The following is a 6,726-nucleotide window of genomic DNA, read 5'->3' as shown; positions in this document are numbered from 1 at the left end:
CAGTTCTTGTCTACGTTTGCAGCTGCAATCTATACCCGGGCATTCCGTGTCTGCTCCAGCCCTGTATCTGTACAGAATCTGTATTTCAAGACGGGCGTCCTTAAAAAAAAGAAGGAAAAAGAAAGAAAAAGAAAAGAAAATTGCGCATTTCTGTGCCAAAACCGCAATTCGATTACAGTATAGAAAAAAAAATTGGGGGGTGGGGGGGCGGGTGGGGGGCACGGGCCCACTGTGCCACCCCCTGGCTACGCCACTGGGAGATGACCCACACTTCGGACAAATGACGTGGTTCGAATGGCAATGAGGATGACAGAAAATGCTCAGACCATTAACGTATCATTAAAACCGTCGCTGAACAAAGTTGATTTTAATGCGATCCCTTTTGTATCTGAAGTGCATAGGGTGTAGACGTATGCGCGTTTCTCTTGCCTTATCAGCGTTTTACTTCCCTATTCTCATTTTTGCCGCAACATCAAGTGTGAATGGCGACCCTTCTGCATCAGAGAGGACGCATATACATGCTTTTTCAACGTAAGTATGCGCAATGTCAGCGTCATTCGGAAATGTCAGCGTTTCTAACTCATCGTATTACCTTGCGACTCCCATTCAATAACTTGGATATGACTTCCTTAGATTTCGTCGAAGGCACAGGGAAAGTAAGCTACATTACAAGAGTTTGCATCGCTTAGGGCTCATATTGTCAACTAACAATAATCGTCATCAATCGTGCTTGGCTTTCTTGAGCGCTACGCGCCCGCTATTTTCGCGGCGTGTTCGCGTTATAAAAGCAAAATAACAAATTTTCGTTAGAAAGGATTCATCAAAGATTTTAATTGTTATCGGTAATGAACTGCTGTTTCTCGGAAGTAAACTAATTACCCAGACATCTTAAATCACATTTACCCTACTTTTCTTCGAACCTTTATTAGGATTAAACGATACTAAATCGAACGTGGCGGCCTGACTTTCTCGATGACTCATTTCGAAGAAGAAACGTTCATTTTCATTAACATTCCTTCTTTGAGATTTTTTTGTCGGTTAGGTATGTTTCCTCGCTTGCGCAGTGCAGACCTGTAGTGAGACTGAAAATTTGGTACGATGTACACTGTGGAGAGATTCAGTTCTAGTGTTTTACGCGTAACAACCTTATGATGTGATTATGAGGCACACCATGGTCAGTGTGACTCCGTATTAACTCTGGCCCCGTGGCGTTCTTTAATGTGCACATAGTGGCTAATGCTGGGCACATGGCGATTTGCATTTCACCCACACTGAAATACCGATGTTGTGGGCGCTAAGCAAGTCTGCCCTTCCGCGGTTAGCAGCGTAACGTGTCACCGCGCCGAGTCCGCTGTGGAGAGAAGGGCGGAGTTGTAAATAAGAATGCCATTTCGCACGAGAGTGGTGGTACTCAGTTTAACCATGATCGCATTTGTGTCCTTCACGAAGTGCTTTCACGCTACGCACACAAGTACAGTTGCGAGCAAAGCTTTAGAGACCACGGGAGCAAGTGCCAAGCTGCATCGCTGTGCCTTCTGATGGTTTGGTGGAAAATTCGGGACTGCCTTCGTATATCATGGACGCTCGGCAGCTCTAAATATTGCGTCGGAATAGTTACTTCTTACCAACTATACTTTTCGCTAGGTCTGTAATGGATCTATTGCATGTTTTACTCAGTTGACTCAGTTCGGACGGCAGAGTGTGCCTAATTCATCTTTTTTTTCTACTTACTAAGAATTAACACAGAATGATTTCTTAGCAACAACAAAAATATCTGCTTTTCCAATGTCACCGATGAGCGATGTCAGCGGAATTGTCAGCGCTTCCACACGTTATTCTACTGAGCACCTTTCGACTGTAATATGCTGACGTTGTTATCGCTTCGTTACACGTCTTCGAGGACAAAGGTGGCGGGTCATACGTTACGATAAAAGTCTACACCGCTTAGGGCTTATATATTCGACACTGAACGATGATCTTCATTAAACATGCTTGCCTTGAAAAGGATGGAAAGTTGGGCAAATTGGTACGCTTACATTTGAAAAGAAACAGCGCAAAATAACGGAGACCGTGGATATTGAGCACAGAGCGCTGAATCGCAACTGAATTTAGTAACCGAAGAACGATTGTACATAAACACCCGGAACAAATGTAGAAAAACACGGCGAACACATTTGACAAACCAAACGTTAGTCATGTCCATAGGTCGGAAAAAAAAAACTGCGGCCGATCCCACGCTTTGTGGGGATCGGTTTCATGCGAAGCAGTCAGCGAGTACTTCTATGCTGTATGTTATGGCTTTGAGCCAAATGTTACGAGATGGATCGACGAGGTTTTGTAAGTGTAGCAGCTGCGTGCACATCGTGGGCTTATGGAGCGACGTAACGTAACTTATGGAGCGACGTAACGACAGCCCTCACGTTAGAGTACATACGTCAGTATTATCAAAAGAAAGTGCACTTTATGGTGCCATCATGTGAATATCATGCGTAACTTTCGTTAGCGTATTCCTCCGAAGTCGAGCAACGCTTGATTATAGGTTGCTGAATCACATACTACAAATGTAATGTTTATTATACTGCTATAAAAGCGGAGCCAACACTGGAACCACAAACGTCAACCTTACATGACGCCTGTATCGTAGGAGTATACTATACGTAGTGTTTATTGCTTTGTAGTAAAATTAGTTAGCCAGCACCACAAACACAATTGACGTTGCACCGACAATACACCTGCACAGGCTGTTTTTCCAAACCAGTTTATAGACCTGGCGTGGCTCTGTGGTAGAATACCTGATTGCCACGCAGAACGCCTGTGTTCGATTCCTGCTGGGATCCTAATTCTATTCTTTCCATTCGTCGGGTCAATGCTGCCGATGTCGGTTTTTCTTAACGCTATCCAAATTAAATTGCCAGCGTCTGTTCTTGCCGTTTCTGGGTAGACGTACAATCACCTGTGGCGCATACCCGTACACCACGGCCCGTGGTAAACGGGTTTGTGCCACATGTGTCTGGAGGAAAAGGTTTGACAACGTACGCGACAGGATTTTCACATTATTCATGTTATGACCACACAGTCATATTCGACAAATCCTCTTACCCTCCCATGCCAATTTTGGTCTACACCAAGTTAAGCAGGCGATCGTGAGAGCACCCAGACGTAGGCGGCTAGGCAGATAGATACGTCAATAGAAACGCTCAAAGTGCGAGAGGTTTGCTAAGAAATACGTCGCATTTAAAGGCGGAGCTCACTCAGACTCACTCAAGGAATATATTTTGCGTTAGGGCTCACTCAGACTCAGGCTCACCAAAATTTTCCTCAACCGGGCTCACTCGGACTCAAGTCCACCAAACTATTACTCAGCCGGACTGACTTGGACTCGTGGCTTGATCTGCATCTGAGTGAGCTAGCCGTCCTATAGTCATGTGTACTCTCAAGATATGCCATTTCCTGCGGTGATAGCGTGATTGAAGGCCGGCTTATGCACCCATCGAGGATGGTCGTTGCGGCAGCGCAAATTGATAGATATGGTGACGGGTTTATGGTGAAAATGGGCAGCGCGAAGCACCGAAGCGTGAAAATGCACCTAAGGGAGGACCGAAGAAGCAAAATAGAGTGCCAGAATGAACGCTGTGTTCAGCGTTCGTGTTCGTCATTCTTTAGGTTCCCCTGTCTTCCCACACCTGTATTTGCGCACTTCTGCGTTTCGCGCTGCTCGTTTTCACCCTGAACGTAAAGAGACTCGCCCACATCGCTATTAAGACGAAAGCCTGAGATGCCTTATCAAACGCGAAAATTGACCGTCGGCTTCAACACGTGATGATCACTCGTCAGAATCATCACGTGATAGCTTCACCATATGATGTCATCACGGCGTCACGGATCGCCGAAATTTGCGAAGCCACCATGACGTTACATATTACATAATGTGGCTTGACATGATGACGTCCTGACATGACATTGTCGCTTGGTCAAAGGTGGACCGATCACGGAGGCATTGCTAAACCGGGTGAGGTGAAGCAAGCTTGCAATATCTCCGATCCTGGAGGCAGTGAAAAACCACGTTAGGTGGAGAAAGCTTTCGGAGGGGGCGGGGGAGGATCAACACATCGACTGAGAAGAGCAAGGGAGGATGGCTTTCGCCTTGAAGTCGTCTTAGGCGAATGCATAGGTTTTTCTGATCCAATGGCTGATTGTCTTAAACGTAGCGTAATGGCCGAAGGGACAGACATAATAGACGAAGGTTTGAATACTGCTTTGAAAGTAAGAAAAAAAAAAGAAAAATCGCTCGCACAACTGTTTACAACATGGACGAAACTGACGAATTCATAAAACAGGTTCTAGTAGTAGAGGACGACAGTTGTTCTAAAAAGAGATGTGGAATTCACGTGCCATAACCATAATATGATTACGGGGCATCCCACATTGGGCGACTCCGGATTGAATTTCACCAGCTGCCGTTTTTTAACGTGTACCTCGGTCTGAGTAAGTGCGTACAATTGTATTTCGTCCCCGCAAACTGAAGTTGCTGCGGCCGGAAATCCAACGCGCATCTTCGAGTTTAGCAACGCGACACCTAAGCCACTAAGCCACCCCGGCGGATGTTTCTGGTTCTGGGTGCATTACATATTTACGTGCGAAATAACAATTCCTGAGCGATCGCGAACGCATATCTTAACGTTTATTCGAAAGCGCACCTCATTTTTCGCTTGGCTATAGGACAAGCGAATGTAGTAGACTGAATACTCTTGTAGTAGCATTGTCGAAAATTTAAGGCGTTTAGGTTTACCATCATGTGTCCGATTATTTCTGTAGTCAGTGAAGTACGCTACTGAACAAAGGCCACTCACATACGCCAAATAATCATGGGAATGAAGCGCTTTGTTATCGCAGACGTGAAAAATTCACTGAACCGTTCCTGTGGCCTCAGATGGAGCGGGCGCACTATCTTTGTGCTACTTATTATCCTGTCCCGTCCTTTAGCGCTGGTTTTCAGTGACAGATGTGCGTTCGTATGTGTTAACGCAGAATAGGGACATTTAGAAGTGACTTAACGCATCTGCGTAAGTGGCATCACAAATGAAACTTTCAGAGATTTGTTTTTCAACTCCACATCCTTTGTTTGAATGACTTTGGAATACCTTACATTGTGTCTTAACCTTTATGCAAGGAAGAAATGGATTGTAGTTAGTCGAGCTCAAGATATAGTTAAATAAAAGGTCAATACAATTTGTCACGCCAAAGCTGACTTAATTGGAAGACAGAATGCAATTGCTGACTTTTGAAACAATGTAATGTTTTACTCGAGGCCTCTTACCATTTTGACGTCATTTGCGACGCACTTTCATACATGCATTACGCAAAGCTTTGCGCTCGTAATAGACTTGCTGGAAATTTAATGACCATGCTATTAGCGTTCCACCTTGGTAACACTGACGACAATTATTTGCGTAATTCAGGATTTGTATCAAGGTGTAACTGTATTAAATACTACGATGTAGCACTGAAATGAAAATTTTAATCCGTAGCAGTCTCCGGGAGGTATAACGCCCACCGATTAAAACGCGACACTAGGATCGCACCAAGGCCACCAAAACTTAACTTTTCCGACATTCATGTGTCTGCCCGGAGCAAGCCTAAGAACTAGAATACATATACACAGTATAATATTGGTTATACGGACCCGGCTGATACGAATTTACGTTTGATACGAATTCATAAAATTCCCCTGCCGAATTCCATTGGCTCTAATGGGCCAAAATTCGGATGTTCCGAACACCTTTCCGCGTTGCGACGAGTGATATCGAACTGTGGTACCGAAATCGTTTGCGACTGCCGATAGCAGGTACTTCCGGGAGCCCCGGAAGTACGCGCGCGGCCAGCGCACACGAACTGAAAGCGAAACTACCGTTTGCAGCAACCGCCGCGCACGAAACCCCGGTCGCTATCGACGCTATCATAGCCACTACGCAGTTGAATGTACGCAGCTAACGCAGCGGTAGGTTAAAGGCAATAAAGTCGTAAAAAGTCACGAAGCGTTTCGGTATTACTGTAGTTCGCTTGTTGCTATGGTGGAGCCAACTTCGGCAATTGGTTTTCAGTTGGCCTCAAGCGAAGCTCTCCAGCGCGCGTTCGCGGAGCCAGCTGCGCTTCCCTAATTGGTTCGTTCGCGTTAGAAAATAAGGGTACGCTCCTAATATGTAATATGCCTTAAATAAGGTATTGGCAAAAAAAAAAAAAGAAAATGCACGGAAAAATTAAAGAACAAAGGACGCATAGAGAAACAGGTAGTGCGTATTCTCGCTGTCGTCATTGTCGTAATATGTAATTCATATATCCTCTTAATGCTTCGTTGCCACACGCAGCTGTTTTCTGAGGAATTAAATTGCTGTTGTATTTACTAATGTACGCAGATCACAGCCTTCTGTGACAAATGGTGTTGCTACACTCTTGAAATAGATGAAGAGCTTTTCAGGAAACGTATGAAGCTCTTACTTTTTAAAGGGGTCTGGGAATGAGCCTGTTACGTTTCATTCTTTATACACACACGCCTATTTAGATGCACCTTAAAGAGATGCGTGTGGTTTTGGCATTGGTATTTACATTTTTACATTGTTGCTCAATGCCCATTTACATCTCACATCAGTCAATGTATAATGTATGTGCGACTTCTATACTTGTATATAAGGGCTTGTTGCCGACTACCGCGATGCACCCATCCTGGCG

Source organism: Rhipicephalus sanguineus, chromosome 8 (genome assembly GCF_013339695.2).
Source record: "Rhipicephalus sanguineus isolate Rsan-2018 chromosome 8, BIME_Rsan_1.4, whole genome shotgun sequence".
In the NCBI taxonomy this organism is placed as follows: Eukaryota; Metazoa; Arthropoda; class Arachnida; order Ixodida; family Ixodidae; genus Rhipicephalus; species Rhipicephalus sanguineus.
Note: the sequence above shows the minus strand (reverse complement) of the source record.